Source organism: Chamaea fasciata, unplaced genomic scaffold (assembly GCF_029207755.1).
Source record: "Chamaea fasciata isolate MVZ Bird 193981 ecotype frontalis unplaced genomic scaffold, bChaFas1.0.hap1 SCAF_5, whole genome shotgun sequence".
NCBI classification, from domain to species: Eukaryota; Metazoa; Chordata; class Aves; order Passeriformes; family Sylviidae; genus Chamaea; species Chamaea fasciata.
Window position 1 is genome coordinate 25511278 of NW_027094090.1, and position 13844 is coordinate 25525121.

Genomic DNA, 13844 nt, shown 5'->3' on the forward strand with positions numbered 1-13844 from the left:
CTCTTGTTAAGCTAGGGCGTTCACTTCTGCTAGATGTTGCAGAAACTTAAAAGCTAACATTTGTGTTACTTTAACTTAATATAGAAACTTTGAAGAAAACCCCACAGAATCAAGATCCCTTGGAGAGGGAAGGCTGGTGATGAGGAACTAGATATTCAGTAGAGACACTGACTGTAACAGAGACTGTTTGCTCCTTCCTCCTCCTGGCCACCTTCCTGTAGAGCCCAGCTGCACAAAGAAAGTAGGAAGGAATAGTATTGTACTTTCCATCTTCTTCTTTCTGGTCGTGCCTTCTAATAAGGACCTCTCTTTAAAACCCTCTCTTTTCCATGGAGGCAGCTGCTTTTCTGCTAGCTAGTTCATTGGGTTCTTTTCTGGTCATTCAGAATATGACAAAAGAAATCCAATTTCAAACACTTCTTGTACCTCAGAAATGGATGGGAACCTTGAGTCACACAGCAGCAAGTCACACAGCAGTGCTGTGAATTTTAACAGCCCAAGAGTTCATCTGCAGCCTCTGATTACTCCTGTATATACTAATTTCTGCATCATAATTTTCCCAGCACGAGTGTATTTTTTCATTCCTCATGACACAAGACATGTCCCGACACACTATTTTTTTCCAATGCGAAAACAACACCTTTCTCTACACCCAGAATGTCTTTGTCTCCCTTCTTTATCTCCCATGCCCTTCTGCCACCTCTGCGGCAAAGTCCCATCAGCAAAGGGTTTCATAGCTTTCTTTTCAGACTTGCCTAGATTTTAGTAGTCTTTCATCACACAACAAATTAAGAAAAGCTGCTCATGAAAGCAGAAATACATATTTAAGATAATGTTCACAATGCAGATTATTTTTGTAATTGGTACATATAGTGTTTCCTGCCGCACAAAGTTTGTCCTGTTATGTCAATAGGCTGTCTTTGTCAGAGCTTATAACATCCAAAAAAAAAAAAAAAACAAACAAACAAACAAAAAAAAAAAAAAACCCACCCAAATTTTTACAAATTATTAAGATTCCAAATCAATCCTGGTCTCAGAAAACAGTGAAGTGCTGTTCAAAATAATTGCATCCTTCTAGGGCGCAACTGGATGCAGAGCCTGCACAAATGTCATTTTGGCAGTTCATGTTATCATGGTCAAAATCTGTGCAGGTATCACTAGAGAGAGAGAGAGAAAGGTGTAGATACTCTCATAAAACTGCAAGCTTTTATAAAATGCTTTCATTTACTCACTGAATTCAGAAACATTTTGTTTAAAGACATGGAGAACAATGACAGCAACACTTTTAAATAACTAAGCAGCACCTGTGCCTCAATTACAATAGTAAATTAAAGCAGAAATTATATAAAGGAAAAGACAACCAAACTCAGCATTAATTGTAGAATGATATAACTACACAGGGTAGAAGGAAGTTCCAGAAGTCATTTGACCTTCTGGTCAAAGCGGATCCAGTAAATCAGGCTTCCCTCCTGGTGAATGATTATCTTCCTGGAACAGAACAGAAATCAGAAATAGCTAGTCAAGTAAAGAAGTTAGTGGTTTGCTATAGAGTGAATTGTAGCAATAGGGGAGACAAGAGAAAGGAAATTCAAAAGCGGATATAAAAATAAGGCAAACCATGGCTACAAAGAGAAGTTGCAGGTGACCACACATCCTACATCTTGCTTCCATGTTGCCTACAACATAGGTGACTGAATGAATTGTCCTAATAGACACCCATTGCAGACCTATGCTTTCCTGACCACCAGCAGACAATCAAGGTGAAGAACACCCAGATTCTTGCTTAGAGGACTCATTACCATATTCCTCATCCTAAGAACCATGAGCAGTTCAAGTTCCTGTCACACATATGAAACTATTTCATTCCTGTTTCATGTCTCTCAAAAAACCATCAAAATAAACTATAACTATTTTTCTATAATTTGAAAGGTGACTTTCCAATTTTATCCAGTTTGAAAACAAGTTTATTTCTTTCTTTTAATAAAATCAAGCTGGTTAACAGAAATATCAGGAGTTCTGCTTGCCTATCATGATCTCATATTATTGTTTATTCCTTTTTATTTTTTTCCCCATCTTGGCATTCTGGTATATATTTAAGTGCTTCCTCAAGAGAGAGGAGAGAACACAGGCATTGATTCTTTACTGCTTGTTGCTACAACTGCAATTGTAAGCTTTCTACAAAACTCTTGAAAATGAGGATTCCATATGTAAATAGAGGATGTGCAATAATTATCTTCAAAACTATAATTCAATAAAATCACTTATGAAGAGACCCATTATGCAAGTGATGCCCCCTGATGTGCAACTGACCTTGTAGTCTGTTGGAGGGTTGCACCTCACCTGCTGCTCAGGAAAAAGGAAAACTACTTTTTCCAGCATGCTACTGGAGTTCACTGTTGTATTTTTTAAGTGTTTTATATTGTTCTGGTGGAATTAACAGAGGGACTGGCTTGAGATCTTCAGGTGAAATGTGTGATAGAAATGCAAATAAACTACTAGCTTGCTATTTGATGCAGAAACAGCTATATAGCTCTACTTAGACATTAGATTTGCTTTCCATGCCTATCAGTATGCACTCAGAGATTGATAGATGATGGTTTCATAATTCTTAAATACTTTTTTGATATCCTAAACCTATAAAGCCTTCAGACATTTTCTTCAGGAGATCTGGAATACTTTGCTACTTGAAATAAAAAGAGCTTCAATTGCCAGGGTTTTAAATCCAAACATTTAAGGCATTGATTTTACTTAGTTTTTCTAAAGTAACTCCTTTAGGAAATTGAGTGCTACATTGCTAATTTTAACTTTATTCATTTTAAAGTGCTCCAGGATACTAGCACAAAGGGCACTGTAAAAATTGCATTGTGCCGTATTAGGTTTGAATAGGATGAGTTATAGAACTGTTTGAGACTTTGAATTTCCAGAATGTAGTTATTACAATGCTTATAATACTAAAGGCTTCTTATGTGTGCATTTTATGTTTGGGTTTTTTTTTTAAATAATCATAACTTCTAAGAAATATCAACTATACATAGTCTGTAACTAATGCTTTATAATGTTTTCTATTGCAATACATCTTGTACATCTGTACAAGAGGATTTTATAGAATAGTTATTCACGCCCACATAAATATAATTTAAAATGTAAATGTTCATGGTTAAATTACAGTGGAAACTCACTTCTTTTTTATGCAAAGGATTTTTACACTATATCCAGACTTGATTAATCTGCAATGGGATTTTTCTTGTGCAATACAATAAATATGTTCACCTTGTATAAATCTGAGTATAGCATGCAAAAATATATATGAATATCACATAGGAAGTGGTTGTGTATTTTGAATAAGCAATGAAAAATGAAGCAATTTGTAATGTATTTCGAATTTGAGAAGATTTTTTCAAAAGAGATTTGGAGGTTGATGATTTACAGTAGCTCAATTAAATATAAACTAAAAATGCAACAAATATTGTACTCCTTTTCGTTTGGAGATTATACAAATTTATCCTGAATTTTTCATTGATTTCAGTAAAAACTGGTTCAGAATATTTTAACTTTTAGAAGAATAATGTAATTTCATAGGTGTATCTTTCCCAAAAGTAATCTCTGAAAAAATAGATTACAGTGTGGAAATGTAAATTATGATGATAAAAAGAGAGTCTTTTTTTTCCCAGTTATTCATCCCAGTATCATGTATAATCTAGCATTCACTGGAAGAGATAAATGTCTAACACAAGAAAACACAGAATTATTTTAAAAAAATGAGAAAAATTTGAAAAATACTCTGAGTAAAGAGAGAAAAATAAAATATCCAAACAGATATATATTGGCTTTGGAAGAATAAATAGAACATTCCTTAACTGCTCTTTCAAAACCAGTGGAAAATATTGCTCACAGACATGGGATTTTTTTTTTTCCTGCTCCCTCTCAACACTGGATAATTTGTGAAGGAATAACTTAGTGTAGAAAAAACAAGGGAGATGAACTTAAGCAATGTTTTAATAGATATACCACCAAACTTCAGCAGGTCATTGGGGAGACAGATCGATGGAATGTATGTTATCACTAACATCAAAAAGAATAGATCTATCACAGGAAAAAACACCCCAAACTATTTAAAAATTTAAAGCATTATCTATAGAATTTTTATTCAAAGGCTTTTTTGAACAATTGTGTTTGCTTGCACACTTCTTTGACAATAGAAAGTTCCCACAAACCCTATCCTAATGGTCGAAATACTACACAAAATTTTTAGATTTTATGTGTAATTAGATTTGATAAGTACTTCAGTTCTGTCTAAAATATACATATGCATTAGTGATTATAAGTTGTCTTTAAAGAAAAAGAGCAATTTTGCTACCATCCAACAGAAAAAAAAACCCCAAACTAAACCAATATCAGAAAATTATACACATTTTTGCTTTTATGTTTTCTACATTAAAATACATGTTTATCAAAATAAATCATGTTCTACACAGCATAACTTGTGTTATCTGTCTGAGTAATATAAGAGACTGAAATCCATGATTACTCTCTCACTGGTGTTCATATTTCTTGGAGCATGTCTTTTGTGTATTTCCAGTGTGTCCTTCATTCTGATGCTATAGATCTGCCCTTTTCCTTCCTCCCTGAGGCCAATGGAGTTTGTGAGTTTATCACTGCCCACTTCTTCGGTGCAGCAGCACAGCAGGCCCTTTATGGTGATCCAAAAGTTTGTGCTAAATACTCCCATTGACTTGAATAGCACAGGGCCTCCAAAGACCTTCACCCTGCTACTCAGATATGGGGAAACACAGCCTGATGGGCCAAGGAGATTGGAGAGAACAGCAGCCAGTAGCAACACAAACCAGAAGTATCACCTGAAGCCATGTGCCTGTTAGTAACATTCACATTCTGCTGGTAAGTTGGGGAGACCAGAGATTTCTCTTCCTGAGAGAAATAATACACACAACTCTATTTCAATTTTGTGAAAACCAGAAGATGCAATTAAGATCAGTGATGTGTTCTACAGCTTTTACTGTAAAATAGTCTGATTAATCTAAGTTAACCTAATGTAATAAACTATTTACTTTTCCAGTGGTGAAATCTGCAGTGGGTTAGAGAATAAGAAAACTGTTTCACACTTCTTTTATAAGATGTTTAATGGCTGCTATCTTATTAAAAAATTGAATTGTACATACAAGCGGGAAATGTTGCTCATCCCCGTAAAAAAAAAAAATTTCATTAAAATATTCTCATTGTCTAATGAAAAGTCAAAACTTTGTCTATCAGGCAGAAAATAAAGTTATTTTTAAAGTATCTTGCTTTTTCCATCAAATTAGTTTTGAGTAATCATATTCAGTTTTATTTCTATGAGTTGCTTTGCTTGAACAAATAATTTGTTATAATAAATCATTTATGTTGGCTTAATTCAGCCTTTTTTCATGTCCTAATCAGGCCTAAAGTTCCATGCATCGTGGTTGTTTTTGATAACTCAAGCCATGTTTCCCTTTGGGACTGGGACAAAAAGCAGAATACTGGAACAAAGCAATTGAAATGTATTTGCAGTCAGAATTAGTCAGTAAACTTACCCCATGGAAAATTTACATTAGGAAAGCAAATGTAAGAAGTGGAAATATTTTCATATGGAAATCCTTCCATATTGTCTGCCAAGTGTTGTTCCCCAATTCTCCTTTGCCAGAGGAGTGTTGCCCGATCAAGACATTATAAATACAGCAGTAGCCTTTCTTAGCTAATCTGCCTAAAGAAAATCCCCAGAAGATGTAACGTAGCTCGGCAATCCAGCTATCCATTTATTACCAGAGAGACAGGGAAGATGACCTACCGCCCTTCTAATCCCTGCACTAAAAGCACTAGAGTAGCAGCCTTCCAGCCTTCTGACACATGGTTCTTACACTTTTTTTTTAATACAAAACCCAGATCTCTTCCATGAAAAAAAAAATGGGTTTAGGTCACAAACCCAGCTGGCCATTGAAAAAAAACCCAAATAGTGAAATATAACTTCTCACACTCCTTTGACCCAAGACTCTCTTCATAGTTAGAGGGAGCAGCAGTCACCTCTGAGCCACAATTCCACTAAAACAGGTCAGATAAATTTTTACCCAAAAGTACCTATTTCTCTCCATGGTCTCCCACAATTGTTGGGGTAACTCATTCAGATACAGATCCACAACATTAGGTGAGATTAGTCCTTGCTCTGGTCTTCAGCCACATAATGTTTTAGTGGAAGGAGAGAAAGGAAAGGGAAAAAAGGCTTCACTTGAATTAGGAAATTACTTTTACTATCTCTTCTAAGCTCCTTTTGTCCAGGCCTAGAAGCTATTTCACAGATCTCTTTCAGAAGACTTTTACACTATTTCCTGAAGAGTGGTAAAACAGAAATTTTCAGTCCTGAATCTTCTCTGTACTTCCATGTGGCTCCCACAAAATTTCAGCAATCAAAACTACACTAATATTTTGTAAAAGAAAACAAAACACCCATGCTCTGAATAGTGGTTTTGGTTCAACTTCCATATTCAGCTCAGTGAAGTAAACAATAAAGTTATGTATGCACATTTTAATATATGTCTGCAATTCTAATTAATTTAATTGCATTAATATTTTTGAATTAATAGTTTCAAGAAATGCAGGTTTGTGGTCTGTATTCACATCTCAAGTAAAAGATTTTTTTATTTAGATGGACTTATTTGAAGTCAGTGGATGCAGTCCAGTGTAAGTGACAACGTCTGCTCTGTGGCCATAACTTTTTCCTAGTAGAACCTCATCTGTAATTGTACTCTATGGCATATTACACTGGAGGATAAAAATTTGCTGCAGAAATTCAGTTTTGAACTTTGATTTTTTTTTCACTTAAAATGCTAGCTCAATGAAAGAATTTAAGGATATTTTGCCAGCAAGGTATGTAAAAAAAGAGTTGAATGAATGAAGAATAAAGAGCATAATGAGTGCATTTATTTTAAATCCTTTCAACATCCCTAAACAGCTATTCTTACAATTATACAATCAAAATAGAAAACAACTATGATGATCTGGAGAGATTACTCAGCTCATCCTCTACCCCAAAAGAGGGGTCAGCATTTAGGATGTTAACCCAGATACACAATATTGCTTTCTTTTTGCCTATCACAACATGAAGGTATCAAGAAAGTCATATTTTCAATGTTTTTCAGGGGTCCAGCCCAGGAGCCGAGATATTTAAAAGCAAATTAAATGCTAGTTACCTCAATGGTTGTATATTCTAGTTCCAGTTAGCAATTATCAACATCTGCACATAAGGCCTGACCTAATGTCCATTGAAATTGATGTGGATGACTTTACCATTAAATTTCATGAACTTAGGAGCAAGTCCCTCTCCAGGCCCCTATATGGAAAACTTACACGCACAACTGCAAACATGAAATGTTTCAAAAAAATTTGACTACTTAAAACTTTTTTTCTGGAAGTTTGATCCATAAAGAAACACAAATCACCTTGTTAAAAGAAAATCTCTCTTGCTAAATTGAAGAACCATTTTCAAAATCAGAATATATTAATTAATAAAATCACTAATGAAGGGCATTTTCATCTCTTCTCAGATGACTTCATACACCTGAATAACTTGGAGTTTCTTCAAGCAGCTCTAATAACAGCTCTTAACAAAGCAACAAAGAGAGACATGAAAAATTTAGATATCTACAGAGAACCTTTAAAAAACACTAAAGCTCTGTTTTACTGCTTGTTCCTCGAACAGCAGCGTTTTACCATTCTGAGTATTTGCTGTACAATGGAGATGTTAATAGTTACCCTCAGACTCTACCTTATCTTTTAATGTAAACCTCTTAGGCAGTGCATTCACGTTTCATGTCCTTTCACAGTGCAGCTCACTTAGAGACAAAAGAAAGAGGAATTTGTTTCAATTGAACTATTCCTTTTAAGAGACACTTTCCTCCTCCCTTACAGAAACTGCCAAAAGGAAAACAAGGATTAAGATTACCTTTTTTTCTCAAGATTTGAAAAAACCTGTAAGGTCATGTGGATTTTTAAAACTTATTTGTTATTGACCAAAGTGTCATTAAAGCATTTGCTAGTCGATGGGCTGTCAACTATGAGAGAGTCCTGCACCTCTAATCCTCTCATTGTACAGTCTTTTAAGATGTTATCATCAAATCTTACATTTGTCCAGTTGGAAACTGCTTCCAAGTTTTACACTTTTCCAGCCACAGCAAACGATTTTGTTTTGCTACAAGAACAATAAAAGTCTAATTACGTTGATCATATATAAGTCTCAAGATGGGCAAAGTGCTGAACTTTCATTTGTTTATATGTCCAAATCTAATGTTATAGATGTGCATGACTAAGAAGTATTCTGTCCAGATATTTTAAATATCCTACTAAAAATCACAACAGTAATTTTTTATAAGCTTTTCTACTTTCATATATATGTTGCTTATACATAATAAAGAATGAAGTCTCATCCAATCAGAATTTACCCAACTTAGAAACGTACGTTTTTGCAATTTATGTTACACAGAACATAATAGAAAAATATGTATTGCCTAAAAACTTTAAAAATTATGACGACCTTGTAATACAAAATATTCTTCTAAGCAGACGTATACCCAGTCACTATTTCAAAGCCTCATTATGAGGGAACTTATATAATCAAGAATTTGTGACGAACCTTTCGTCTGTCACTTTGCTCTGTAGAAATGCTGAAAATCATATAATAATGTTCATATCCATCTTTCTACTGTATTTGCAGACCCTGCATAAAATCTCAACACAGAGGGACTGCTGGTGTTCATGGAGCCTGAAGTTCAACATTTTCTCTTGTCTCTAAAAGGAGAAATATCTCCAACATACATCTTAGCACTAGGTAAGCACAGAGTAGAAAAACCTCTGTGTCAACACCCAGAATGCTGCTACAGCTGTTTTCATGCTATATTCTCTAAAGCTCCAACACAGTAACCTGTCTCCAGCCCTTTTTGGTAACAAGATCTGGTTCCCTGGCTAAAAACTGCAACAGGGTCACAACTAACAAAAGGACTCAAGCATTTTGTGTATTAAAACATACCACATAAATGTACAAACATTTCAAAATTATTAAGCAACAGGAGGAGCAGAAATAGAATATACTGTAAGTAAGTAATACAGCATTGTTTCAATAATTTCTTTTAAGATTTGCAACCAGCTTATGCAAGTGCATTTAATCAGTGGAAACATTATTATCATTTGGTATTTTCTGTATATCTTCGAAACTGGGGTGTTGTTTTTTCTTCATCAAAGGTCTATACTGAGCACTATTGTCAACAATCCCACCAAGAAAAACTGGTTCATAGTATCTAAGACCCACACAAGGGACATGGCTGCTTTTGGGAGACTTTACCTTAATACTAGCATAGGACATAAGCCTTGATTTAAGTTCCCAGGCAACGGATCTATTAAAGCTATATTACTAAGGTTCACACTGCCCCTGAAAGCTTTATTAAATGATTATTTCATAGCATGGAGGGAAATGTATTGAAAATTAATATGCAGCATCAGCCAGTCATAGCTCATAGCTGAGGTGCGCTCTTTGTATCCAAAAGTAGAAATTTCCAAATAAGACAGGGTAAGTGAAATTCCTCTCATTAACTTTACTTTTCTAATCTGACTTCTAGGGCTACAGTGAGTGGGAGGAATGGCCATTTCTAGAGCTGATTCCATTTTTTTTTCAGAGCCCAATTTCATGTAGGATGCTTTGCCCTCTGGGATGGTCCCTCTGCTTCTGCAGACCACAGAAGGAGCCCAGCTGCCTCACTTTAATGGTTGAAGCAAAACAACATGAACCCCAACTTATATGAAGAGAGTAAGATTTGATGTATCCAGCCAACCCATGGGATTCTGACAGACTCAAAGAAGCATCTTGAATATTTACAGAATTCAGTGCATTAGGCCATTCTTTATGTAGAAAACAAAATGAGACATCCAATGCCAAGCAAAATCATGCCCATATGCATTTCTTCAAAAGGATTTTTCAGAAACAGATAATTAGCTAAACTTCTACAGTGTTGCCACCCTCAGAATATACATAATTTCTTTTATAAAAACAGAATTACATGTTTTATGAAAGTGATTTTTTAATGAATAGTTAAGACCTCTAAATAATTTAAAGACACAATTCAAACCTAACAAAGTTTGTCATTTTACATTATTAAACTGCTAAGAAATGTATTAATTCGGATCATGCAGTTCTAAAGTTATGAACAATTAAGAAAATGGGCAGGTTCTCTTGTTGACTTCAATTAATTTGGAAGGTGAGGGCTAGGAAAAGCCCAGGCAGGCAGCTCCTACCCTACGAGCACCAGGTGGCAGTCCAGCGTTGACTGACAGGTCTTCATGTTCTCCTGCACTCCCCAGGCCAAAAGCTTTCCTTGTTACTGTACTTGTCAGCCTAACCCTGTTCTGAAAATCTTCCACGCTTTTCTATATGCCAAATAACATACATTCACCCTGGGATTTAAGGGTAGAGAATAAAATTAATGTTTTTTCATAAACTTGCCCACACTGCCTTACTGATGCTGAAACCACTGGGCATTACTTAAAGCATATTTTCTCAAACTGTGCTCTGAATTTTGTGGACAGGCTACATTAGTACACCCCAAAAGTTTAAACAACCTATAAAACGATGTACAGGAAATATGAAGTATATAAGTCTTTTATCTACTAGAGCATGATGTTTTTCACAGAACATAGAGCAAAGACAATTTCAGATCTTTCTTACTCAAAAAAAACCCCCAAAAAACCCAAACAAACAAACAAACAAAAAAACCAAACTAAAAGTAAAAAAGAAAATTTTCTCCAAAATTAACACTGAAAAATCTTGCAAAATTGGGATCACATATATAGACAGATGTAACTTCTAAGAAGGAACACTAATAATAATAATAATAATAATAATAATAATAATAATAATAATAATAATAATAATAATTTGAGTAATTTGAATGTTTGTTGGGATGGTCATCCTCCTAAAATGCTGCAAAAATATATGAGGACATAAACTTAGAGATAAGTACAAACAGAGCTTTACCAGAGCTGTGAAATGGATCTCTCTACACATTTCACTGTCATATTTCACCTATCTGTTTTCAGGGATCTACAGATTTCACTAGTTTAATTACAGTTTATCATTTGGTATCAACATACTCAAATACTATTCAATAAAGTCCAAATAAATTAAAAAAATCTGCACCAAGAAAAGACATTAAAATCATATATTCTAGAAAATATCAATAGTGATAACCAAAGGAATAGGAATTTGACAAACTGCACCAGCTAACATCAATGAGCCACAGGTAAAATGGAGTACTCCTGCCCTTCTCAAGTCCTTTTTTTTCTCTTCTGTCCTGAAGTGGTACAATTTCTGAGTAATAATAGCATGGTTTTATTCCACAGAGTCAGTCCTTTTGAGCATTCTGAGCGGGATCTGCTGACTTCAGTAAGGAAGAAAAAGAAAGTTTTAATGCTTTTTAATGCAGCTAGACCTGCAAAACCATCACAGCTGAGAAAGATGGATTCTCTTCCTTCCTGTTCATCTTCAATAGAATTCTTTAAAAATGACAATGAAAAAATGCCTAGTTGACATAGGTCATTAAATGTGGAAATTCCCAGACATGAACTGTGCTAAAGAAGCAGGATTCTGTGCCTGCAAATAGGCTTGTAGGACAGGTGCCTCATAACTGACTTGGAAGCAATACATATTTTCTCTGAATCAAACACAGACGGAGACACACACCATGCACTGAAAAACAGCTCACATTCCCAAAGTCACTTAAGGGTAATGACAGGACTTTTCCAACCAGAATCCCACTGGCTCTGAAGCAGCAGAGGCAACACCACATCAAGCCTTGTACGTACAACTCCAGATCAGGCTTTTGTGTCCAGGCTGTTCCCCACCATCTCCATACCATCCTGTTTCCACGTAATCCAGAATGCTGAGTCCTCTTAGTATCAGAGGGAGAGAACTGCTGGCAGAATGCTTTTTCCAAAGGTATGTTGACACAGGAACTGACTTTTCCTGTCATCAATATGTAACAAAGCCTGCTTTCCTCTTGGGTCATCTTTAGCACAACTCTGAGCTTCATTTAGAGGGGTGGACTTTTGTTATAAACTATTTTCTATTATAGTTGCCTTCAAATTTTTTCCATAACACAAACCAAGACACTGATTGTTAATATTAACATGGCAAGTAGTGCATAATATAGGCACCTATTGAGACTTTTTCATCAATCAGAAATAAACATTTTTCTAACCACACATGCAACATTTGATTTGCTGTGTCTTTTATAACATGAACTATTTGCCTGTCAATTTAAAAAGCAACTTTAATTGTTTTTCAGATTTCAGGCACCATTACAAAGAACTATTTTTATTTTATTGTACTGGTTTCTACTTTACTGTTTCCTTTTACATTAGTCTGTCGAAGTTTATTTATATGAGGTATTTTCTTTTTAACCACTTTATATTGAAATGCTAACTAGTACTAGGGAGCTTTTCATAGTTCTTTTGAAACTTCGAAATAGCGTGGCTGTACATGATACTTTCATAATGTTACCAATCCTCTTATAAGTTGTTCACATCAGATATTTAGCCCCAATACCTGCTGCTTGAGAATCTACACTGATTCTCTTCACGTTTTGCCTCTGCATTTCAAGATTTATGAATATTAAGTTGTGCTTGCCCCAGAGCAAAAGTATACTCACTAAGATATTTGCTGAGATCAGGAGTCTCTCTGCCCCATTTTTAAAACAAAGGCATTAATAAGGAAGCACTATAAAATGTACGACATTGAAAAAATAAGGAAAATTCAGTATTTTTAATAAAGCGAGAAAAAAATCCTCTAGTTCAAAGCACCCCATCTGAGCTACCCTAAATAATGCAAAAGAGTAACAATTTATGGCACTTGTAAAGAATTATTTCTGCTAAGTGTGACTATACCCTGATTTCTAAAACTATGACTAATTTTTTCTAAAACAATGGTCACCTAGGGTAAAAAATATAATTATCTATAATTCTAACCCTTAGAAACACATGGGCAGATATTATATACAGCATCAATGTAGGTCAATTAGACCCAGTGGCAATGGTTGCATCATTACCCAGCACATACATAATTACTTTGTGTACCAAGAACAAAAGTCATGGACACATTCAGAAGATAGACACCTACAAATTCCAATACTGAAACATCTTTCACAAGGAGTAACACAACTTCAGAATTTAAAATGCATACGCAAACATGTGACCTTAAAAAAAATCCTGAATTACCTTTTTTATTATATTTCTTAAATTCTATTCCAAGTGCTCTCAGCTGCCTTTCTGATTTGGTCTATTTTTATGTGTACATGAAAATAAGGAACTTATTTAAAGCAAGCTGAAACTTGCTTTAATTATTCAAATAAAAGGTCCATATTAAAATGAAAAAAAATCACAGAAGAAATATGAATGAAGAGGTTTATAGGTCTACAAACAGGTGGAATAAACATGCTGTGCTGAAAGCATCCTATTGAGATAAATGCTAAAACTAACTAATGGAGACTTGGTTTCTAAACTGTGACAACACAGTATTACTTCTGCCCCTCTGTTTGTAATTACATTGCTTTCAGTTTTATATATTAAACAGTTCCCCAGCTGCTCTTTAGAAAATAATAAATTGGTTAATTCTAAAAGCAACCACATATGGTTAAGATAATTCAAGAGAGACAACTGAGTAATGCAATTCATCTTTTTTTTAACACAAATCTTTTTATTAAACTGAAAATAGAGCTCTATTGTGTTTATTACAGCAGATATTCTTACTGAAGTCAACAGCATAGGGGTATTCACAG